This window comes from Arachis ipaensis, chromosome B4, assembly GCF_059453495.1.
Source record: "Arachis ipaensis isolate K30076 ecotype BB chromosome B4, ASM5945349v1, whole genome shotgun sequence".
NCBI classification, from domain to species: domain Eukaryota; kingdom Viridiplantae; phylum Streptophyta; class Magnoliopsida; order Fabales; family Fabaceae; genus Arachis; species Arachis ipaensis.
This window is the reverse complement of record NC_142439.1, coordinates 138,452,521-138,479,691: the sequence shown is the minus strand read 5'-3', so window position 1 is coordinate 138,479,691 and position 27,171 is coordinate 138,452,521. Positions and strand designations below refer to the sequence as shown.

The 27,171-nt window shown below is 31.9% G+C and overlaps 1 long non-coding RNA gene across 1 annotated transcript; it reads left to right on the top strand.

Annotated features, from left to right (window-relative positions):
* The first annotated feature begins 18,254 nt into the window (after positions 1-18,254).
* LOC110271305 (uncharacterized) lies at positions 18,255-19,736 on the top strand. Its single transcript, XR_002361910.2, has 3 exons — positions 18,255-18,426; positions 18,550-19,167; positions 19,239-19,736. It is a non-coding gene; the product is annotated as an uncharacterized LOC110271305 (long non-coding RNA).
* The last annotated feature ends 7,435 nt before the right edge of the window (positions 19,737-27,171 follow it).

The window sequence follows — 27,171 nt, the reverse complement described above, 5'->3', positions numbered from 1 at the left end:
ATACTTTATCATTTTTTTTAGATTATTATGTTTTTATTAAATATTAATAGGGATTAATTTATCTAATTTTTATTGAATTTTGATGTGAAAATATATTTGTCTAACAAAATAAAATATTAAAGATTAAGTTAATATTTAAAAGTTGTTAAGAATTAAAGTGTTTAACTTAATAATGTTACCTAAATAATTCTCTTTAATAATTATATAAAATAAGGTAAAAAATATATAATTAAAAATTATAAATATACGTATGTACTTTTGTTTTTTTATTTTTTTATAACCATATTATATATTTGTCCATTTCAATTGTCTATAACATTATCTTTCAAATATATGTATATTAAATTAAAATAAAAAATTTGATGAGCAAATTAATTCAAGAAGTGTGAGTGTATGACACTGATGGTAATAAAATTTGTGTGGCAAAGACTTTTTGGCATGCGCTGATATGCCGGAGACATAATTGAGTTATGTATCTCATGAAACATTACCACTTTGTCTTTTTTTTTTTTTTTCATTTTTGCTATTTTCCTCTTAATAACAAACTATTTAAGTAATAGACTTAAACATCGGTTTTTTTATTTATTATCTACTTTTATCTGGTTTTCTTTTTCTTTTTTTACCAAAAATAGGAGACTCGAACTCGCAACTTCTTAATTGAGTATGAAGAAATTATGTCATTTGAGCGAGCTATAATTCATAGGAATGCTCCCATAAAGACGTAAAAAACGTCTTTTTTGTAAGATATTTTTTAATAATTAAAATTTAACACATATAATCACTTAAATTATATTATTTTTGTCAAAATTAGGCCAGATAAATTAATTTAACCGAAAAATAGTGAATCAAATTTTGAATCCGTCTAAATTAATATTATTTTTTATAAAAAATAACTATAATACCCCTATTATATAAAATGACTAAAATACTCTTATTATATATATTAATTTTGAGAATTCTAAATTCTAGCCCTTTCCTTCTCTATCATTATAGGGTAAGAATTTAAATATATATATATTAGTTGTGTTTTATAATAGGTGTAACACCTTCACTATCAGAAGTCACGCTTCCAGCTGCACTACTCTGATAGCAAGAAGTATTACGACTACTTTACATACTAAATACTAAAATAGGAGCCTGTGACTCAACACTGTATCGCTGATTTCTTAGAAAAACCGAAATTAAACACTTTATCTTAAGAAAAATACAAACAGGCATAGATTCATATACAAGACTCCTTACATAATAGCTCATAATATAATATACATATAAAACATACAATTCCTATCCCTCTTATAAACTCGTAATAACAAAGGCGAGGGAAGAAAATAATCTAATTAATACAACATCTTATAAACCAAACGCAGTATATCACTTCTTAATGCTTCTTCATCCGGTTCCTGAAAAGGTAAAGCTGTAGGGGGGTGAGAACCTAACCACACGGTCTCACTACGGAGTTTCAAAGTTGTTATAAGAAGATATTTAATAAGAAATTGTTTTCAAGCTCAGTGATTATCATTGCCTTATGAATCTTTTAAAACCAATAGGAAATCGTTCAAAACCCTTTTCAAAGAAACAATGTTTAATCTTTCAGAAATCCAAAATCTTTCCTTTCTTATAAGAAAATCTCAATCAGAAATCAACCATGCAATCAAACAACACAATCATTAATTCAGCATCCAAGTTCATTCTCAAATGTAGCACGCCAGAACAAACACAGGCAAGACAAACAAGGAAAGCACAAGTAGGTAGCAGTTACAGCAAATAGTTCAAGTAGCAGTTAAGAACAATTTAGCAATTAGGCAAACCAAAACTAGTTCAAACCCAAGCAAAGCATACAAATGCATATGATGCATGCCTGTCCTATGGCTGATGAGGCTCATCTGTCGGTTATCCAGCCAACCCGACAAGTCTGAATTGTCCTTAGACCGTCCCCCGACGTGCATCCCCAAGAGTCTATGCATAGCTTTTTCTCAAATAATCAATATTACTCAATGGGGGTATCATTCCCGGGAATTTATATAGTGCCCGGTCACACTTACGTCGTAGGGTCAACAGAGTATCGAGTTTTCAACCTGGTACACGTGGTGGCAAGCCACGGCACTTAATCCAGGGAACCTCGTATCTCAGATATTTCAAATTCATAAGCCATATAAATAATTCATTCATCATTCATCAACATCTAAGCCATTCTCAATATCATCATCATTCGTCAATCCATATCCCATTTCCAAATTCATTCAAAAATCATATTTCAAATCAGTCCTCATCATCCTTCTTTCCGTTAATCAACAATCTCAATTCAAAATATAATTCTTTCTTTTCTAAATAAATCAATCTTAAAACATATAACGTTCAAAAACTAAATCTTTTTAAATCATCACTTCAGGCAAAGCTTTCAATTTTATAAAATTTCGGCAGCATCTCCTCTAAAACTCGGACACTGCCACCCTTTTCGGGTCCCACCCAAACATTTCTCAAACATTTTCTCAACCATTTTCAAATTCCAAACATTTTCCAGAGTTGAACCAGCTCCAATATCAAATTATTCTCAAATCAGACCAATTCCAATAATAAAACTCCTTTTAAAATCAAACCAGCTCAAGTATTAAATCATTTATAAAATCAAACCGACTCAAAACCAAACCGCTTTAACTCCAAACCAAGAAAAAACCATTTTTCTTAATAATTAAGTAAATAACTTTTCAAACCCATTTCTTGTCAACAACCGTACTTCACTCAAGCAATCAAGCAACCAATAATTCAGTCTAACAAACCATCACATTCACAAGACAAATATAATCACAAAAGTATATCTCTCTGCGTCAATATCTATTTATAACAACTCCGTAATATAAAATAGAATTTAAGAAAAAACCCTACCTCAATTAGCTGAGACTATAAACTAAACACGTCACCGGAACTCTTTTCCTCTCGGCCCGACATTGGTAACAGCCGCAACCGCAGCTCCATGGTATCTGCACCCACAGCAGTAACTTAAATTCACCAACGTACCGCAACCGGATCTCGATCCTAAAACATTAACGTCGCAGAATCTTAATATATAGTGGAACAACGACTGACAAAGTTCGAAATTGAAATAAGGAATAGCTTACCGTACTAAAGAGGAGCGACTAACCGAGCAGCCACAACGACAACAATACTTGCTACAACAAACTGCTCCGAGCAAAGACGGCAGCAGTGGAATGGTGGCTCCGACGGCGACATACAACAGAGCAACTCGCGATAAATAATCCCTGGCATAAACAACTTCGGCAACAACTCTTATAGTAACCAGGATTTTGACCGGCAATGAAGGAAAACCAGAACAGGGCTAGAGTTTACCAAGAAGGCACCGGTTCTGGCGGCAGTTTTCGGCAACCACGCCCGCAACAGTGCATCTTCCAATAGAACCAAATAGAGTGGCAATAACCTTCGAGCAACTCCGATGGGCTTCATCAGCGGTGGTAAGAACGGCGGTCCCTATCACAAACAGCCTCAGCAATAACTCTCATGGGAATGGAGAATTTAACGAATAAAGAAGCTGAGGCAAGGTTAGAGCTTACCAATAGAGGATTCAGAGAAGCGGTGGTTTTCGGCAGCAGAGGCGGCGGTGGGGCAGCCGCAGCTCCGGTGACGCTCTGACGGTAACTCCCAGCAACGAGGAGCTCGATAACGGTCTCCGACAGTCTGAACAATAGCGGCGACAGCATGGCGGTTCGGCGTTGATGGAAGCTCGGCGGTGACGCAGCAGAGGCTCCCTCCTCCACTGGCTCTCGCGCGATTCACAGCGGCGATTCACAACCCCAGCGACGGTGACTATGACGCGACGAGCAACTTCTTCCCCGCGGTGTCTGGCTCCCTTCGTTCTTGACGGCGTTCGATAGCAACAAAGATATGGCGGCAACGCTGTGCAGTGGCGGCGCGTCGGCGGACTGAACGTGGTTAGGTGTGATCTTCTTCCTCCTCTTCTCGCGGATCTCTCTTTCTGTTACAGCTCCCTCATCCCGGCACCCTCTTCCTCTCAGATCTCCTTCTCCCTTGCCAATAGCGGCGGCGGCGGTGGCGGTGATACACCCACCACGCCGCCTTCCTCTCCTTCCCCCTTCTCCCTTTCCTGCATCTCCCTTCCCCTCTCTTCCCTTTCTTTCCTCTTTTTTTTTTCTTTCTTTAATTTTTTTTTCTGAAGCTGATAGTAATTGAGTTTTGGGAAAAAGGGGTTAGTGGCGGCTGGTAACAATAAGCAAGGAAAAGAAAGAAAATTAATGATGAGGTCAAAGAAGAGAATTGGTATTCAAAAGAAGCATGCATAGTGAATCATGATTTAATAGTTTATTAATCTTTATTTTCTCTTTAACAGTTTAAAGGTTAGTAGTCTTTTTGTTTAATACACATAGCATATAATATTTATATTAGATATTTATTTAGTTAAAATTTATATAAATATATAAAAGAAAACAATTTTGGTATCCGTTATCTTATTAAGGTAGAAAAATTAGGATTTTGTTTAGTTAGAGTTTGATTTGAGAATTTGGGATTAAATTGAAATTTGATGATAATTTTAATAAAATTAGAGTATATCGTATTAATTTGAAATCCAATTTAATCCCTTAAAATTACTTAAAAGTATCATTTAACTATCAATTTGCTAAACTTTATTATTTAAATATAGAAAATAATTTGATAATTATAAAATCAAATAAAACCTTAAATTACTTTAAACTCAATTAATCAAAATTTGCTTTAATTATCCTTAATAAAATAATTTCTGAGGTTAAGGTATGTAATGAATAAATAAATCAAAATTAGTTCTTAATAAGATTTTTTTTAAATTTTCTGGATCTTACATCCTACCCACCTTATAAAAAATTTTCGTCCTCGAAAATTGATACAAAATAAAAGAGATTTCATATCATTTCGCTCTTGAACTCCTTTAAAGAAAATGCAAAAGTCATCTCTCTATATATATATACATATAGTTTCAAATATCAGGATTTTCATATGGCATAAAGGTATAAAGGATATAAGTGTTATGCGAAACAGAAGTTACAAGATAGGCTTGATGTACAAGGTGATATGTTCCAAACATGTGATGGTAAAGCAAGGCGGCAAAAGGTTATAAAACAAGCTGGGGTTAAAACGATGTGCTTAACGTCCACATACTAATCTCATACCAACTTCAAAGTCTTAACTATTTAAATTTCAGCATAACTTATCTCCACCATTCTCAACCGTACTTCATTGAACAAGTCATCCAAAGGTTTTCAATTTTGTCAAACACTTTGCAATCCTTACTACTGATCATAAGTCCCACATCAACAGAACTCTTTCACGTAAAACAAGGTTTCACAACTCCTTGTGACGTCGTACACTTACAAGTTTCACCCTTTTGCGTTCACCAAATGTGTCCTAAAGGACTAATGTGTTGTTTACTAAGTCTATCGGTCGCACAAGATACCAAAACTAGTCTCGAGTATACTCAGAAGGATAATAGACCATAGAAAAGAAAGAAAAGCGACAAGGACCGCGTTCGCGAGAATTTGGAAGAATGAATGAAATTGCAGGTAAACAAAGATTTCAAGCAATAAAGTTTGCCAGAAAGAAATCAATTGACAACTTCAAGGATAGCCTTTGGATAAAAAAAAAAATTCAACAGGATCAATAAGAAGAAAATCAGCGCATTAGTTTAAAACACATCAAAGCTGAGTTGAAGAAGTATGAGATTTCATAGAAAAGGAATAATTAAAGACTATGGTGACGCATTATTACGAAACAACTTCAAATAATCACGGGGGTTTCATAGTTCGTGGAGAAATATGAAATCAATAGCCGTGTTGCAAAAGGTTTAACATAGTCAAAAGTGTAACCAGTCAAAATATGCATAAGGTACAAATGCGAAGCAAGGGAATTTAAATTACATTTCAAGAAAAGAGAAGGAGAAACGATACATCAAATTCAGTGGCACAATTTAGAACACATAAGCTAATACAATATAATAAAAAGGGGTACTTTACATTTTCAAAGATTTAAGGGTCAGCATCGTACCCAAAACAATTCCAATATCTTGTCAAAGAGTACAAAATTCATAAAGAGAAGTATAATGACAAGGATAGATGTTCTTAAAGATTCAAATAGCAGTTTACAAATAAGAGACGAACGTATGGAGAGATTAAAGAACTTTAATGGAGACGATGAGAAGAGAACGGTGCATTCGTTATAATTGAATTCAAGCTAAATCAAAGTACAAAATTCACAAGGAAGTGACCAGAGTCAAAGACGTCATTTACAAAATCCAAAGGAATATGTAGGAACGCAATTAAATGAAAGGTCCACAAGGAATAGATAAACTTAAGAGGAAGATCATCTTATCTAGGAAAAAGAGAAGATATGAAATAAACAATGGAGGGAACTGAACAAAGTATAGATGTTTGAATTACCTCGAAATTCCGCGACTCCTTATAATCTTGTACACTTACCAAATTCGCTTTCTGCGCGCACAAATCGCGTCCCTAAAAACTAACATATAAGAAATACTAAACTTGAGAAGATTACAAAAGACACAAATGGTATTTGCAAGAAATCGGGAGAATACTCAGGTTCACAGTTGAACAAGGATAGTACTTCGCAAGGATTTGAAAAAATATGTGAGATTATCAACAGGCAAGTATATATATAAGCAATGAAGTGTAGTGTAAAGGGAGTTAATTCGAAAGTTTAAGAAGGAATTCTGAATCAAAGAGCTTCGACATGGGCAATAATAGGAAAGAGAGTACAACAATTTAGAACAACTTCAAATTGAACCTAAGGAAATTGGTTCATCTCTTTTTTTTTTTTTAAGGAAAGTATATAAATACAATATTTTTCAAAAAAAAAACTAAACAAAGGTAAATATTATATTATACTATATCAAATTCAAATTAAAATGATTTGTGTGAAGTTTATTAAATGAAAATTAACTGAAATGAAAATAGAAATCTTGCTTTAGAAAATTTGAAGAGTTCGTAGATACATAATTAAGTAAATATATATGTATATGCATAAAAATTTGAATAATGTTGCAAAAGAATCAAATTATGTTCAAATGAAAAAATCTAAGGTAAAGTATTCTTGTAAAGATAAATAAAGACTAAGTAGTACTTTTAGATAAAAGCATGTGGTAACTATATAAGGAAATTATTTATTCTTTATAGGAAAATACTTATAAAATCAAAGGTTGTCGTATTCAAAATTCAAATAATGGTTACAATCAGAATCAAACAGAAAAAGAACCAAAATGGAACTATTTTCAAAAGAGATTCCAAGGTAAGAGTTGTAGAAGAAAACTACTAGAATTGATACATTTTATTAAAACAAGATAAGTTTTTATCATTTTTACGAAGAAACACAAAACCAAAGATTGTAATCCGAGCAGGATACACAATAGTTGCAAAACACGAAACATGAGAATTAAATCGCATAATTAGTTTACTACGAATCGCCACTCTTAGGATTTCTAATGATTTAAGAATCAAGGATTATACGTTGCAGCAAAACTAATTCGAGATCAAATCAACAAATACCAAATTTATGAATAGTGTTAAGGTTAAATGTTCCTTAAAAATTCGAGCAACAATTAGGAACATAATCAAACAAAGATATATATATGAACGACAAGACATGGTAGAAACATATCCAAAACACATTCCAAAAAGAAATCAAGAACTAGAGATTCCAATACAATTGATAAAGAAAATAACATCAAGCACGAGCAAAGATTATACGTCGAAACAGAACTAATCTCTAGAACTTAGTTTCTAACGTTCCCAAAACCCGCGACTCACGTTATCTATGACTCGCATATCATCTATGATAACCCATTAGTGCTTACATATACATAATTCACTAGTGTTAAGCCGACCAAACTTAATACCAGGAATAATGCAATGCAAGACTAATGGCATTAATCAATAGACCGTCATGTGCATAAGCTCTAATTCTCGTTATTCAAACAAGACCTACTACATGACAGACTCTCAGAGTATGCAATTGAAGCATAATCAGTCCATTACCAAGGCTCTACAGGAAAGACCGCTCTGATACCATAATGTAACACCTTCACTATCAGAAGTCACGCTTCCGGCTGCGCTACTCTGATAGCAAGAAGTATTACGACTACTTATACTAAATACTAAAATAGGAGCCTGTGACTCAACACTGTATCGCTGATTTCTTAGAAAAACCGAAATTAAACACTTTATCTTAAGAAAAATACAAACAGGCATAGATTCATATACAAGACTCCTTACATAATAGCTCATAATATAATATACATATAAAACATACAATTCCTATCCCTCTTATAAACTCGTAATAACAAAGGCGAGGGAAGAAAATAATCTAATTAATACAACATCTTATAAACCAAACGCAGTATATCACTTCTTAATGCTTCTTCATCCGGTTCCTGAAAAGGTAAAGCTGTAGGGGGTGAGAACCTAACCACACGGTCTCACTACGGAGTTTCAAAGTTGTTATAAGAAGATATTTAATAAGAAATTGTTTTCAAGCTCAGTGATTATCATTGCCTTATGAATCTTTTAAAACCAATAGGAAATCGTTCAAAACCCTTTTCAAAGAAACAATGTTTAATCTTTCAGAAATCCAAAATCTTTCCTTTCTTATAAGAAAATCTCAATCAGAAATCAACCATGCAATCAAACAACACAATCATTAATTCAGCATCCAAGTTCATTCTCAAATGTAGCACGCCAGAACAAACACAGGCAAGACAGACAAGGAAAGCACAAGTAGGTAGCAGTTACAGCAAATAGTTCAAGTAGCAGTTAAGAACAATTTAGCAATTAGGCAAACCAAAACTAGTTCAAACCCAAGCAAAGCATACAAATGCATATGATGCATGCCTGTCCTATGGCTGATGAGGCTCATCTGTCGGTTATCCAGCCAACCCGACAAGTCTGAATTGTCCTTAGACCGTCCCCCGACGTGCATCCCCAAGAGTCTATGCATAGCTTTTTCTCAAATAATCAATATTACTCAATGGGGGTATCATTCCCGGGAATTTATATAGTGCCCGGTCACACTTACGTCGTAGGGTCAACAGAGTATCGAGTTTTCAACCTGGTACACGTGGTGGCAAGCCACGGCACTTAATCCAGGGAACCTCGTATCTCAGATATTTCAAATTCATAAGCCATATAAATAATTCATTCATCATTCATCAACATCTAAGCCATTCTCAATATCATCATCATTCGTCAATCCATATCCCATTTCCAAATTCATTCAAAAATCATATTTCAAATCAGTCCTCATCATCCTTCTTTCCGTTAATCAACAATCTCAATTCAAAATATAATTCTTTCTTTTCTAAATAAATCAATCTTAAAACATATAACGTTCAAAAACTAAATCTTTTTAAATCATCACTTCAGGCAAAGCTTTCAATTTTATAAAATTTCGGCAGCATCTCCTCTAAAACTCGGACACTGCCACCCTTTTCGGGTCCCACCCAAACATTTCTCAAACCTTTTCTCAACCATTTTCAAATTCCAAACATTTTCCAGAGTTGAACCAGCTCCAATATCAAATTATTCTCAAATCAGACCAATTCCAATAATAAAACTCCTTTTAAAATCAAACCAGCTCAAGTATTAAATCATTTATAAAATTAAACCGACTCAAAACCAAACCGCTTTAACTCCAAACCAAGAAAAAACCATTTTTCTTAATAATTAAGTAAATAACTTTTCAAACCCATTTCTTGTCAACAACCGTACTTCACTCAAGCAATCAAGCAACCAATAATTCAGTCTAACAAACCATCACATTCACAAGACAAATATAATCACAAAAGTATATCTCTCTGCGTCAATATCTATTTATAACAACTCCGTAATATAAAATAGAATTTAAGAAAAAACCCTACCTCAATTAGCTGAGACTATAAACTAAACACGTCACCGGAACTCTTTTCCTCTCGGCCCGACATTGGTAACAGCCGCAACCGCAGCTCCATGGTATCCGCACCCACAGCAGTAACTTAAATTCACCAACGTACCGCAACCGGATCTCGATCCTAAAACATTAACGTCGCAGAATCTTAATATATAGTGGAACAACGACTGACAAAGTTCGAAATTGAAATAAGGAATAGCTTACCGTACTAAAGAGGAGCGACTAACCGAGCAGCCACAACGACAACAATACTTGCTACAACAAACTGCTCCGAGCAAAGACGGCAGCAGTGGAATGGTGGCTCCGACGGCGACATACAACAGAGCAACTCGCGATAAATAATCCCTGGCATAAACAACTTCGGCAACAACTCTTATAATAACCAGGATTTTGACCGGCAATGAAGGAAAACCAGAACAGGGCTAGAGTTTACCAAGAAGGCACCGGTTCTGGCGGCAGTTTTCGGCAACCACGCCCGCAACAGTGCATCTTCCAATAGAACCAAATAGAGTGGCAATAACCTTCGAGCAACTCCGATGGGCTTCATCAGCGGTGGTAAGAACGGCGGTCCCTATCACAAACAGCCTCAGCAATAACTCTCATGGGAATGGAGAATTTAACGAATAAAGAAGCTGAGGCAAGGTTAGAGCTTACCAATAGAGGATTCAGAGAAGCGGTGGTTTTCGGCAGCAGAGGCGGCGGTGGGGCAGCCGCAGCTCCGGTGACGCTCTGACGGTAACTCCCAGCAACGAGGAGCTCGATAACGGTCTCCGACAGTCTGAACGATAGCGGCGACAGCATGGCGGTTCGGCGTTGATGGAAGCTCGGCGGTGACGCAGCAGAAGCTCCCTCCTCCACTGGCTCTCGCGCGATTCACAGCGGCGATTCACAACCCCAGCGACGGTGACTATGATGCGACGAGCAACTTCTTCCCCGCGGTGTCTGGCTCCCTTCGTTCTTGACGGCGTTCGATAGCAACAAAGATATGGCGGCAACGCTGTGCAGTGGCGGCGCGTCGGCGGACTGAACGTGGTTAGGTGTGATCTTCTTCCTCCTCTTCTCGCGGATCTCTCTTTCTGTTACAGCTCCCTCATCCCGGCACCCTCTTCCTCTCAGATCTCCTTCTCCCTTGCCAATAGCGGCGGCGGCGGTGGCGGTGATACACCCACCACGCCGCCTTCCTCTCCTTCCCCCTTCTCCCTTTCCTGCATCTCCCTTCCCTTCTCTTCCCTTTCTTTCCTCTTTTTTTTTTTCTTTCTTTAATTTTTTTTCTGAAGCTGATAGTAATTGAGTTTTGGGAAAAAGGGGTTAGTGGCGGCTGGTAACAATAAGCAAGGAAAAGAAAGAAAATTAATGATGAGGTCAAAGAAGAGAATTGGTATTCAAAAGAAGCATGCATAGTGAATCATGATTTAATAGTTTATTAATCTTTATTTTCTCTTTTAACAGTTTAAAGGTTAGTAGTCTTTTTGTTTAATACACATAGCATATAATATTTATATTAGATATTTATTTAGTTAAAATTTATATAAATATATAAAAGAAAACAATTTTGGTATCCGTTATCTTATTAAGGTAGAAAAATTAGGATTTTGTTTAGTTAGAGTTTGATTTGAGAATTTGGGATTAAATTGAAATTTGATGATAATTTTAATAAAATTAGAGTATATCGTATTAATTTGAAATCCAATTTAATCCCTTAAAATTACTTAAAAGTATCATTTAACTATCAATTTGCTAAACTTTATTATTTAAATATAGAAAATAATTCGATAATTATAAAATCAAATAAAACCTTAAATTACTTTAAACTCAATTAATCAAAATTTGCTTTAATTATCCTTAATAAAATAATTTCTGAGGTTAAGGTATGTAATGAATAAATAAATCAAAATTAGTTCTTAATAAGATTTTTTTAAATTTTCTGGATCTTACAATAGGGATATTGTAGTAATTTTTTATAAAAAATATTAATTTATACCGGTTTAAAATTTAATTTATTAATTTTTTTGCTAAACTGATTTGTCCAGTCTAATTTTAATAAAAATAATACAATTTAATTGATTATATGTGTTAAATTTTAATTTTTAAAGAACATCTTTAAAAAAAGACGTTTTTGACATCTTTATCTAAGTGGCTCCCATAATTCATTGGCTATTTTTATCTGGTTTATACTGTAAACAAAAACAAAAATATATAAAAATTAAAAAAAATTTATATATCTCGTTTATATTAAAAATCATCTCGTTTACAGTATAAATGAGATAAGAATAGATAGCGTATTTTTGTAATAATTTTTAAAATTATTTATTTCAATAAATAAAATATTTATTTAATTTATATAAATAAAAACCCCCTAAAAATCACGATTAACCCATTTAACTAATTAAAGTAATGCATTTCATGCATAATTTTCCTTTCTGTTTGTGGGTGCATGCTAAGGTCAGCTATCTTGTTTTCTATTAAAATATCTCAACATATGATTTAAGCCAAACATATTCTTTCTCTTGTAAAGTTTGGAATTGTAAATACACTGTTAATATATAGAAAACGACAATGAGTATCATCCAAATAAAGATAAAAATATTATATGTACATTGATGTATGTATGCATCGTGCTTATTATCTACAACAAGCCAAGACTAATATATTCAGCAAGATTAGATCATACCATATATATAGTAAGTAGTAATATTTGTCCGATGATATATATATGTTCACATCAATATATATCAATGTATAGTATCTAATTAAGATGGTGGGACATGTATATAGATAAGACCAAAGGTTGATTTTTAATTTTTAGCGAGGGCTAGAAATAGTAAATTTTGTAATTTGTAGTTATTAATTAATTATTATTAATATTTTTAATAGTATAAAATTATATTTAATAGTATAAAATTACTTTTTTTTTTATAATTAAATACCGACTAAATTTTAATAAAAATACTGATCAGACCATAGATTTTTTCTAATTTTTATACTTTCGCATGGCAAGAAATTAAAATTAAATATGTAACTAGTACTAATAAATTAAGGTTCATGCTTCAAGTTACAAGAGAGGTTTTCAACTACTTATAAATTGCTAGCTATGATAATGTTTCATATAAAACACTTGATATAGTTGTGTCTTATTAAAAGGTTAATACTTCTACTTTGTTAATAGTATATAACAAAATAATATTCTGTAATGTATGGATAGAATTAATAAAAAATAGAATTCAATTTTATTTTTATTCTCTTCACATTTCGAATCATAAAGATTAAATTTTATTTTTTTTATTATAAAAAATTATAATATTATCATAAAATTATTTATTAAAAAAATAAATTAAAGTATGTATATAAAAAATTATATCTCTAAAAATAACTAATATGTAATTTTATTAAGAATTTAATAAAAATAATTTTGCTAGCTAAAGAGTTCTATTAATAGTCAATAATTTAAGTAGAATAATTACTTAAATATAAATGTACGTATATATACTTTTGTTTTTTAATTTTTTCATAACTATATTATATATTTGTCTATTTCAATTGTCTATAACATTATCTTTTGAATATATGTACATTAAATTAAAATAAAAAATTTGATGAGCAAATTAAACTAAGTGACACTGACAATAATAAAAATTTGTGTGGCAAAGATTTTTTTGGCATGTGCTGGTACCCCGGAAACATAATTGAGTTCTGTACCTTCCCATGAAACATCACCTTTTTGTCTTTTTTTTTTTTTTTTTCATTTTTGCTATTTTTCTCTTAATAACAAACCATTTAATTAAAAGAGCTATTTAAATAAAGACGCTTAAAACGTCTTTTTTTAAAGATATTTTTTAATAATTAAAATTTAATATATATAATCGATTAAATTGTATTATTTTTATCAAAATTAGATTAGATAAATTGATTTGATCAAAAAATTGGTAAATCAAATATTGAACTGGTTTAAATAAATATTTTTTTATAAAAAATAACTATAATAATTTTATTATAGAAAATAATTAAAATATTTTTAATATATATATATATATATTTAATTTTAAAAATCCTAAATCCTAACTCTATAATAGCACATTGAAAAAAGAAGGGTTAGGATTTAGAATTCTCAATATATATATATATATATATATATATATATATATATATATATATATATATATATATATATTAAGAGTATTTTAGTCATTTTTTATAATACAGATATTGTAGTTATTTTTATAAAAAAATATTAATTTAGATCGGTTCAAGAAATAGTTTACTAATTTTTTTGCCAAATTAATTTATCTATCTAATTTTAACAAAAAGAATACGATTTAATTAATTATATATATTAAATTTTAATTATTAAAAAATATTTAAAAAAAAAAGACGTTTTAAACGTTTTTATCTAAGTGATTCTCTTTAATTAATAGACTTAAATATCGCCATTAACCCATTTAAGTAATTAAAGTAATGCATTTCGTGTATAATTTCCTTTCTGTTTTTATCGGGTGCATGCTAACTGTGCTAAGATCAGTTATCTTATTTCCTATTAAAACATCTCAACATATCATTTAAGCTAAACATATATGGAGACAAACTTACTTATCACCCTAATACAACAACAACAACAATAACAAAGCCTTGTCCCACTAAGTGGGGTCGGCTACATGAATCAAACGACGCCATTGTGCTCTGTCATGTATCATGTCTACAGAGAGACCGTTTACATGTAGATCTCGTTTGACCACCTCATGGATGGTCTTCTTAGGTCTTCCTCTGCCTTTCGCCTTTTGTCCATCTTCCATCTTATCCACCCTCCTGACTGGATGTTCTATCGGTCTTCTTCCCACATGTCCAAACCACCTGAGACGCGATTCAACCATCTTTTCCACAATGGGTGCTACTCCAACTCTCTCCCTTATATTTTCATTCCTTATTTTATCCAATCGCGTATGACCACTCATCCATCTCAACATCTTCATCTCTGCCACACTCAACTTATGTTCATGCTCCCCTTTAGCCGCCCAACACTCCGTACCATACAGCATAGCCGGTCTTATAGCGGTGCGATAGAATTTACCTTTAAGTTTTAAAGGCACTTTTTTGTCGCATATAAAACCAGATGCACTCCGCCATTTTGACCAACCTGCTTGGATCCTATGATTTACATCCTGTTCAATCTCTCCATTATCCTGTATGATGCACCCAAGATACTTAAAACTTTTAACTTTTCGCAGGATGTTTTCTCCAATCTTCACCTCTATATTGGAGTTTTCCCTTCTCAGACTGAACTTACATTCCATATATTCCGTCTTGCTACGGCTTATGCGCAGACCATACACTTCTAGAGCTTCTCTCCATAACTCCAACTTCTTATTTAGGTCTTCCCTTGACTCTCCCATAAGGACGATATCATCGGCAAAAAGCATGCACCATGGCACGGGCTCTTGGATGTGCTCTGTGAGTACTTCCAAGACTAATGTGAAAAGGTATGGACTTAAGGATGATCCCTGGTGTAATCCTATACCAATAGGGAATTCCTCTGTCACACCACCTTGAGTCTTCACACTAGTTGTGGCCCCCTCATACATGTCTTTAATTGCCCGAATATATGCGATCCTTACTCTCCTCTTTTCTAAAACCTTCCATAAAACCTCCCTTGGTACCCTATCATACGCTTTTTCCAAATCAATAAACACCATGTGTAGATCCCTTTTATTACTACGATACCTCTCCATCATCCTTCTTAATAGGTATATCGCTTCAGTGGTAGATCTGCCTGGCATAAATCCAAATTGGTTCTCTGTTACTTGTGTCTCTTTTCTCAACCTCCGTTCTATCACCCTTTCCCATAACTTCATAGTATGACTCATAAGCTTAATCCCTCTATAGTTTCCGCAACTTTGTATATCCCCCTTATTCTTGTAGATAGGTACCAAGGTGCTCTTTCTCCACTCATCAGGCATCTTCTTTGACCTTAAAATCTCATTAAAAAGCTTGGTTAACCAGTTGATGCCTTTTCCTCCAAGACCCTTCCAAACCTCAATCGGGATATTATCAGGTCCTACTGCCCTGCCATTTTTCATCTGCTTTAGAGCCTCTTTTACCTCGAAGTCTCGAATCCTTCGATAGTAGTTAAAGTTTTGATCTTCTTCCCTTGTGCATAATCGACCAAGGCTCGGAAGAGTCTTCTGTCCCTCATTAAATAACTCGTAGAAGTAGCTCTTCCACCTTTCATTAATCTTCTCCTCTTGAGCCAACACCTCTCCATCCTTATCCTTTATGCACTTAACCTGATCCAAATCTCTCGTTCTTCTTTCCCGACTCTTTGCGATTCTATATATACATTTTTCTCCTTCTTTCGTGTCCAAAGACTGGTAGAGACCCTCATATGCTCTTGTTCTTGCTTCACTTACAGCCACTTTTGTCTCTTTCTTAGCCGCCTTATATTTTTCCCAGTTATCTGCATTGCGGCATAAAGACCACTCTTTAAAGCATTCCCTTTTTATCTTTATCTTTTCTTGTATACTCGCATTCCACCACCAGGACTCCTTGTCTCTTGGTCCTATTCCTTTAGATTCACCAAAACTTTCTTTTGCTGTTCTTCTAATAACTTCTGCCATCTCCCTCCACATCTCTTCCGCGCTTCCATTCCCATCCCACTTTGCCTCTTCTCCTACCCGTCTTAGGAAGCTTCTTTGTTCCTCCCCTTTCATCCGCCACCACCTCGTCCTTGGGTTCTTCGTATGATGTCTTTTCCTCAACTTTTGCTCAACGCGAAAATCCAGGACGAGCACCCTATGTTGTGTTGTCAAACTCTCTCCCGGGATAATTTTACAGTTAATGCAAAATTTCCGGTCGACTCTCCTCAACAAGAAGAAGTCGATTTGAGAGCTTGTCATGCCACTCTTATAGGTTATAAGATGTTCGTCTCTCTTTTTAAAACATGTATTTGCGATGAGAAGATCAAAAGTTGAGGAAAAATCCAAAATAGTTTTACCCTCGGCATTGATCACCCCGAAACCATGGCCTCCGTGAATACTCCCATATCCAGTCACTTCTCTCCCAACATGGCCATTTAAATCTCCTCCTAAGAAAATCTTATCTCCCAAAGGTATGCCTTGAACCAAACTCTCTAGATCCTCCCAAAACCTTATCTTGTGTTGTTCGTCCGAACCCACTTGCGGTGCATAGGCGCTAATCACATGGAAAGCACCTCCCTCTACCACAAGTTTGATAGAGATGATCCGATCTCCCACCCTCTTGACATCCACTACGTCTTTCTTCCACTGCTTATCCACAATTATTCCAACCCCATTCCTATTCTTCACCTTTCCTGTATACCAAAGTTTGAAACCAGAAGTATCCAACTCCCTAGCCTTTGCACCAACCCATTTCGTTTCTTGTAGGCACATAATGTTAATCTTCCTCCTTGTCATGGTGTCCACCACCTCCATGGACTTTCCTGTTAGAGTGCCTATGTTCCATGTCCCAAATCTCAACCTTCTGTCGCTTCGACCTTTACCTTTTCCTTTGTGAACTAGTTTATTTACCCTCGTCCGTTCACGAAAACGCGAGAACCCTTGCTCATTTAACACTACATCCGGGCACCGATGCAGCGGCTCTTGCTTCGACACCGTACTCGAGCCATACGGCGCGTTGCTTCCGGGCAACGACCTAGCTTTAGCGCAATAATGTCTTTGATTCATGTCATGGGGGTTCGGCTATATTTTTATGTTGGTTGCCGAAGACCTAACACAACCCTCCTCCTTTATCCGGGCTTGGGACCGGCTATGTACCGCAAGTGTAACATAGGCGGAGTTTACTTATCACCCTAATATGACAAGAAAATTAAATAAGATATCTTATTATATATTGTTCAGTGTCCGTTTCGTATACACTCGTTTTCAACGCTTATTGCCAAAAAAGCCAAATGAAAAACTCAGTTTTTAATTTATTATTTTTTTAGATAAGGAGAAAAATACAGGATCCTTTCCCTGTCAATATGTATACCAAGAAGTAAAAAGAGTGTGTAATTTTTTTTAATTTATATGCATTTTCATATGTGTACGTCCACAATTAAAATCATACCTGTGGTAGAGGACGCGGTTCTGACTTCTAACCTCTAAAGGGATAGTTTGTTGCACTAAGTAAACTCTCTTTTTTGACTCATATCCTATAAAATAAGTAGTAGAATATATATTATCTAATTAAGATAGTGGGACATGTATATGGATAAGATCAAGATTAATTTTCATACCAGGAAAATTAAATACATAATAACTAGTACCGAAACAATGCCAATATAAAAAAAAGTATTCTTCGTCCAAGTTGATCTACAACTTCGACTCTGGAGGAGGCCAAAGAAGAGGCAAGAACGAGGCCAAGGAGGAGAGCGGAGACCAATCATTTTGTCTCTATAGCGGTGGGTGAAGGAAGAAGATCTGTTCCTGCAAAGATGCCAACAGATCATGCCTTGTTTTATGCCAGGTAGGCTGCTATCATAGCCTTTCACAAATTATTCTCTCTTATATTTATATTAATGAATCACTTCGACAGATGGTTGGATTGGTCTTCCATATGTTACTCACTAAGAAAATTTCCTTTCTCCAGTGACATTTTGAGGCAGAACAGATCAGCAATAAATAATGTGAAATTGGATTCCATGGTAGACTCATGAAAGCTTATAAGCAAGGACCCGAATGGTGGTCCATGGTAGACTCATGAAAGCTTAGAAGCAAGCATCTTGGCATTGTTTGTCGGCACTTTTGCAGGAGCAAGTCTTCGTCCTACAGCCACCGCTGCAGGGACAAAATGGTCGGTCTTCTCCTTAGCCTCCTCCTTGGCCTCCTCCTTGACTTCTTCATTGGCATCAACAGCAAGGCTTTTTTTTTTTCTCTCTCTTAGGGGTCGTGCCTCTATTTTTGGTAATGTGTCTTTGGTGTCTCAGTTGAATGAGGTCAGATGGATTAGGGGTGGGGAGCAGTAGTTGGGAATAGAGTTCTTACCTTGCGAAGGAACTGACAAAGTGTGTGAGAAAAGCTCGGATTGGTCGTAATTTTACTTATATACATGCATGTTGACTGAGTTGGGGATGAGACTTCCTTTTACGGATATTTAATGTGGGGTGTTGTTTCAATTGAATTGTGCTCCTAGCGTCGTGTGAGTTGCTGTCTATTTCAAGTTTGTTGGAGCTTGAAGGTGATAGTGAGGCGATTGAGGATTATTTAGGTAAAATGGGCATGGTTTTTGTTGTGTGTTTTTGGGTAATGTAGGTAACAAGTGCTGGGTTTGTATTTCAGGTGAGAACGCTCCGACGCTGACTACTGCGAATTTGAAAGCTTTTGTGAATAAACAAATGAAAAGTGAGAAAGAGGCGTCTTGGACGAACATGGAGGGTGCTCAATCTGTGGTTCACCGAGGTGCAGGGAAGAAGAGGAAAATTGCTTAGCTTCAATGACTAAGGTCGTTGATTTGACTGTTGGAAAGGATGGTGGTGGTGCTTTCTCGATGGAGGAGATTCATGGTGCTCATGAGAGCCAAACGGTACTTATGGATGTGGAGTAAGAGCACTCCTTTCAATGCTATTGCGGATGAGGTTGCTCAAACTGAAACTGATGTATAAATGATTGGTGAGGCTGGTTTCAGTTTATATAATTCATTCTTTGTTAATTTAATGTAGCAAGCAAGCAAGTGCATCTTGGTACTCTTAAATGGCTAATACTTTTAGTTGTATTATAGTAGTGAATAGTAGGGATGATAATAATATACTCACCCATGTGCAATGGGATTTCTATAAATCTAGTGATATCATCATCATATTTTTGCAAAAGCTCAGTGCTACCAACTTAGCCATCCATATGCTGTACATATTGATATGGTGATTGTGATTGGTTGGTGTGTTAGTTGTAGGGACCTTGCATGGGTCAAGGCAAGTGAAGCTATCAAGTGTTTCACCAAAATAAATGGTAGAATACAGACTATATCAATGAAAATATTATTATTTTAAATTTCAGCCTTTGATCAATTTTTAAATTTAATAATATTATTTTAATTTTTTATACCCACTTTTACACCGTTAATATAGAATAAAAGTTACTTGTTTTTTATTTTTTTTCTCTTTTAAAGATTAAATAAAGGACATTTTTTAAAAAGATACTTAATTGTAGTGATAGATAAAATACAAAATATCATTAATCAAGTAGTCGAAATAAAATAAAGTTATATTCACATAAAATAAATCAGCAATGTTTTCTGTTAGAAAAAAAAGTTATAATAACCTGATACAATATAAATTAAGCACTTAGATATTCTAACGGACAAAAAATAAGTGTAACAATAATAATTGAAATGCTGAGATTTATACTATTATTAGTGTACAGCAAAACAGAATATCTTAAATCATAAAGAGAGGAAATAAATCAAAGAGAAAAACATAATTCACCTAAATAAAGAGAGAAACTAATTTTTTATTTTATTTTGGTATTGTATAATTTTCGTACTAATTAAATATTTTTTATGAGTATTATCTAAATCTGATCAAATAAAATTTTACTTCTATTTTAGTACTTTCTTTTATTTAAAGTTGAAATCTCAACACAACCTCAGCATAATTTAAATAATTACAAATCTTATTAATTTTGGTGTTTGTGGTTTTAGTTGTATTTTTTATATTTTAAATTTGTGATTTTTAAATTTTTTTAAACATACAAATCTAAAAGTTAAATTTATTTTTGTATTTTAATTTTTTAAATATACAAATCTGATTCTCAAATTTGTATTTAGTGTTAAAAAAATTTTTAAACATGCTAATTGGACCTTTCGATTTATTTTACAACGAAAAAAAATTATTTTTACCCACAAATTTGAGGCTTTGTTATCTTCTTGACCACAAATTAAATTATTTCTTTTACACTTGTGTTCGACACATGGCGATATTAGAGTATCTTTTTTTGGAATATGCTTTTTTTAGTGATATAAATCTTTATAATGATTCTCATTCCACTAAGACAGTAAGATGTTCATAAGTGTTGAGTTTGTATATTGGATTTTTATTATTAATGAAAGAGAAAAATGATGAAAAATTACAAAAATAAATAAATATAATTTTACATTTTCATCTAAAAATTTTATTTTCATAAGATATTATATATATATATATATATATATATATATATATATGTTAATTTTTGTGTGTATAATATTTTAATTTTAAATTAACAAAGGCATTGTAAAATTAAATTAATGCATTCATGTTGTTTACAGTATTGCAATCGTACGGATAAAAATATCTTTTTCTACTTGGAACGTATGTTATTTTGTGTGTTCCAGTTTTTAAAAAAGAAAAACTCTCGTAAAATTTGAAATTGTAAATACACTCTAATATACAGTAAATAAAAATTAATTTTCATACGTACAGAAAAATTAAATACATAACTAATATTAGTAAATTAAAGTTTATGGCTTCAAGTTATAAAAATTCAGAAAACAAAGGTTTTCAACTACTTATATTTTGCTAGCTATGATAATGTTTCATAAAACACTTGATATACATGTCCCTTATTAAAAGGTTAATACTTCTACTTTGTTAATAGTATAAGAAAATAATATTCTGTAATGTATGGATAGAATTAATAAAAAATAGAATTTAATTTTCTAATATTTTTATTCTCTTTACTTTTTTGCATACTTAGAATGATAAAAATTAAATTTAATTTTGTTATTATAAAAATTATAATATTATTATGAAATTATTTATTAAAAAATAAATTAAAATATATATATAAGAAATTATATATCTAAAAATAATTAGTATGCAACTTTGTTAAGAATTTAATAAAGATAATTTTACTAGCTAAACAGTTCTATTAATACTCAACAATTTAAGTAGAATAATGACTTAAATATAAATATACCTATATATACTCTTGTTTCTTAATTTTTTTATAACTATATTATATATTTATCCATTTCTATTGTCTATAATCTATAAAACACGAACACTTTTTTAATTTGTTTTTTCGCATGTCAGACACATTTTAAATACGACACTTATCAATACTCGTCTCATACGCGTGTCTTTTATGTCCAACCGTGTTAAAAAATAAAAATTCTTCTCCGAACACATTTGAACACATCTAAACAGCGTGTTTAGCTTTACTCTTAGTCTTAACATATATTCTTTAAATCAATATAAAAATACTATATATTATTAATTATTAAAATAATAAATATTTTAAATATTTTATATAAATAAAAAATACTTTAAAAAGTAATTTATATATTAATATTAATAAAATATAAAAATATCATTATAATTTATCTTAAAAATACTTTATATTTTATATATATGTCGTGTTTCTGTGTCTTGTAAGAATTTTAAATTAAATTTGTGTGTTTGCGTGTCCCGTATCCTATCCGTGTCAATGTTTGTGCATTATAGATAACATTATCTTTTAATAAATGTCAACGAATTATAACTCAAATAACATAATTTTTCCATCTTCACCTTTCGATTCGAGTCACTTCTAATTAATATATATATATATATATATATATATATATATATATATATATATATATATTTTGAAGTGACCGTGTGAGTGTGCAACACCGATGATAATAAAAGGCATGTGCGGATATAACCAGAAAAATTAAATAAGATAGGTTACTTATTATAAATTGTTCACTCAGTTTTTAATTTAATATTTTTTTAGATAAAGAGAAAAATACAAGATCTTTTTTTTTTTGAAAATGTGCATACCAAAAAATAAAAAGAGTATGTATTTATTTTTTAGATTTAGAATACATAAAAAAATTTTGATTCTATAAACGAATTCTAAATAACTTCATATGTGTCCACAATTAAAATTACACGTTTGGTGAAAGATACGATTCTTACTTTTAATATCTAAAAGGATAATTTGTTACAATAAGTAAACTCTTTTTCTTTTCTTTTTTTAATTTATATCATATATAATAAGTAGTCAATTATATATATATATATATATATATATATATATATATATATATGGTCACATCAATGTACATTAACATATATTATTTAATTAAGATAATGAAATATATACGAATAAGATCAAAGATTAATTTTCATACGTTAACAAAACAGAAAAATTAAATACATAACTAGTTTTAATGAATTAAGGTTTATGGCTTCAGATTATAAAGATTCAGAAACAAAGGTTTTCAACTACTTACAAATTGCTAGTTATGATAATGTTTTATAAAACACTTAATTTATATGTGCCTTATTAAAAGGTTAGTATTTCTACTTTGTTATTTGTATAACAAAACAATATTCTGTAATGTATGGATAGAATTAATAAAAAATAAAATTTAATCTTCTAATATTTTTATTCTCTTTATTTTTTTACATACTTAGAATGATAAAAAATTAATTTAATTTTTATTATAAAAATTATAATATTATTATGAGATTATTTATTAAAAAATAAATTAAAATACGTATATAAAAAATTATATATCTAAACAAAACTAATATATAACTTCGTTAAAAATTTAATAAAGATAATTTTACTAGTTAAATATTCCTATTAATACTCAATAATTTATATACAGTTCAATAAGTTAGGAAATTAACAAAGAGTGAATAGTATAAGAAAACTTTTAGGCATGTATTTTTTTTGGAAGTCTGAAATTCCAATTATTATTACCATTGAGATATAACATTAAATAATACACAAGGCTCAGATTTAAGGATGAAACATATTATGCATATGAAGGTTTGGAGTGTTTATAGATCATACAACTGACTCTTCTTTTCTCAAGTTTTTTTTAGGTTGAAATTCTTAATTTGTCCTCCACTCTTCTTGCAAGCTTAAAATGCCTTTTTTCTCCCAACCATATGGCTTTGGCGAAATGCACTCAGTGTTAGAAATTTTTTGTTTATTCTATTTTTGTTTTTGTTTTATTGTATCTTGTATTAATTTTTAATTATATTGTTCATATTTCATACACCAAAAATTAGTTATTGTGTAAAAAAATAAAAATTAGTTATTGCGTAAAAAAATATGTATTTAGTATTTGATAAAAAATTATTTGGTATATTATTATAAATAAGTTTTAATTATTGTGGTAATTAAAGATCTATATAAAAAAAATGTATGATTTAATACGAAAAAATATATATAGATACATATTATTGATTTAATTAATGAGATTTTGTATGCAAGTTATATTATTGAATTCATTTTGTAGGGACTCTCAATTTTAAAAATATAAATATAAATAAGTTATAATTTATTTCATAAATTAAAGTTTTTTATTTTTAAAAATTATTTTTATTATCAATAATGAACTAATTTTATAATAATTTAAATTTAATCAAATTCATATTATTATTATTATTATTATTATTATTATTATTATTATTATTAACATTGTATATAATTACAGTAAGTATTAAATTGCATTATAAATTTATATATATTATATTCATTGCATTACTATTATTATTACTATTATTACGTTTATTATTATTATTATTACATGATCATCATTATTATTTCTAGTATGATCGTTACTATTATTAATTATGAAGCATGGAGATCAAAGGCGGTTTACATTTCTCATTAAGTTAGATATATATTATCATTATCATTGTGAATATATATATATATATATATATATATATATATATATAAAAGAAAGCCAAAGGCGGCTTAACAACTTACTAATTAAGCATGCATATATATGTATATGATGAGCATATGCGAGAGAGAAAAAAAAAGAAAAAAAAAACGGGAGAGAGAAGAACGTAACTAACCGTAAATATATATGTATATTCTGAGCATATATAAAATGCTCAAAATTGGTGGCAAAAATTGTATCATACCTTACAGGTGGAATTAATGGATGTCCCTTGGCATAGATTCAAGACAGAGTTTTATGGGAGATATTTCTTGCATGCGTTTCGCATTGCAAAAGAATTGGAGTTAATGCAGTTGAGGCAAAAGGATATGTCTGTTGCTGACTATACCCGTGAATTCGACAACCTGTGCCGTTTCTCAAAAACTTGTCAAGGAAATCCAGCCGATTATGAGGAATGGAAGTGTGCTCAGTATGAGAAAGGACTAAGGAGAGACATCTTTAATTACGTGTATCCACAAAAGCTAACAAATTTCACTGAGTTGGTTAAGAAGAGCCAGCTCACAGAGGATTGCTCCATAAAGTGGACACTGCTATAGGAAGGCTTTGGTGAGACCACTCCAGAGGAACCGCGCAGGTACGGACTGGGAATGTGTTTTCGATGTGGAGCACCGGGACATATGTCTAGGGATTGTTCGCGTGGGAGAGCCGCAGATGCGGGTTGGCCACGACAGGATCGAGGTAAGTATGATACCGAATGCGTAGAATGGATTTGTTCTGTGTAGAGCTAGGACCCCGCTTTCACTTAGGTTGCATAATCGAATTGGGAAGTTTACGACTGGAAAGACTGGACATAGTTTTGAACTTGGATACGGACTAGGAGTTTAGGCCGATAGAAATATCTGTTTGATAACCGGTTAGGTGCCGAGAGAAAGGGTAAGTTGTGATAAATTCAGTGTCAGAGGCTGAACCAGTTTCGATTGTATTACATAAGGTGACACCAATAGAATTGGCAGAACTTAAGAGCTAGATGAAGTGAGTATTAGAAGTGATAAACCCGTTATTCTATTACCAACCTGCCTTATAACCTTTCTGCATCGAGTTTATCTTGTACCTTCTGTTTTGCGTAGACTTTTAAGCCATAAGAATATTCTGGATTTACAAACAAAGCATGTCAAATTTTTCTGTTTTTCTTTGACATGTTTAAGAAGGGAAGTTACGTTAGTATGAATCTTTTCCATCTTATATCAATTTTTGAGGGCAAAAATTTTTGTAAGGTGGGTAGAATGTAGCGACCCTCAGTTTTAAAAATATAAATATAAATAAGTTATAATTTATTTCATAAATTAAAGTTTTTTACTTTTAGAAATTATTTTTATTATCAGTAATGAACTAATTTTATAATAATTTAAATTTAATCAAATTCATATTATTATTATTATTATTATTATTAACATTGTATATAATTACAGTAAGTATTAAATTGCATTATAAATTTATATATATTATATTCATTGCATTACTATTATTATTACTATTATTATGTTTATTATTATTATTATTACATGATCATCATTATTATTTCTAGTATGATCGTTACTATTATTAATTATGAAGCAAAGGCGGTTTACATTTCTCATTAAGTTAGATATATATTATCATTATCATTATATATATATATATATATATATATATATATATATATATATATAAAATAATAAAAAAGAAAGCCAAAGGCGGCTTAACAACTTACTAATTAAGCATGCATATATATGTATATGATGAGCATATGCGAGAGAGAAAAAAAAAAGAAAAAGAAAACGGGAGAGAGAAGAACGTAACAAACCGTAAATCCCACTAAACTTCCGGCTTCGATTTTTTGCAATCCGTAACTCTAATAAAAAATCTAATCCGATAAAAGTATTCGTATCCTCTTTCTCTACACGTTGGCACCACTTTTGATCGGTAGAAGTTGACGGTGACGTAACTCCTCTACTCTTTGAGTTTGGCCAACAAAAGATTTAGGAGGCACAGACGATTCTGGACGTTTTCTTCTTCGATAGTTCGGTCAGAAAGTTTCTCCAGAGCTTTGAATATTTTGATTCCGTACGAAGGTATGGTTTTGGTTTCTCGTAGTTAATGTTTAATGTCACGTGAAAACATAGGCTAGAAAACCTTAAGATAGGAGTGAAATGAATGAATAATTAATGAATTGTGTATATGGTATAAAATGTGAGGTTTAGCTGTTGTCAATAATTTTCTGTTGAAGTTGGCTGGTTTGAAAAAAGATTTAATATTGGTATTTGTTTGATTATGAAATAATTTGTTACTGGAAATGATTTGAGTGACTGAGAGGTGTTTGGTTTGATAGTTGGGACCCTTGAAGGGTGGCAGAAATTTGAGTCTTAGAGGAGATATTGCCAAAGTTTCTTTAAGAATTGGAGTTTTGATTGGAGGTAATATTTTAAAAGGGAAAGAGATTATTATGTGGCTTGTGTATTTGAGACTAATTGTTGACCCTCTGTCGCAAGATGTGACCGGGCACTTTAACTCTCCGAATTCCCCCATGGGCATGCATATAAATATGAATATTGAATATTATTTGAG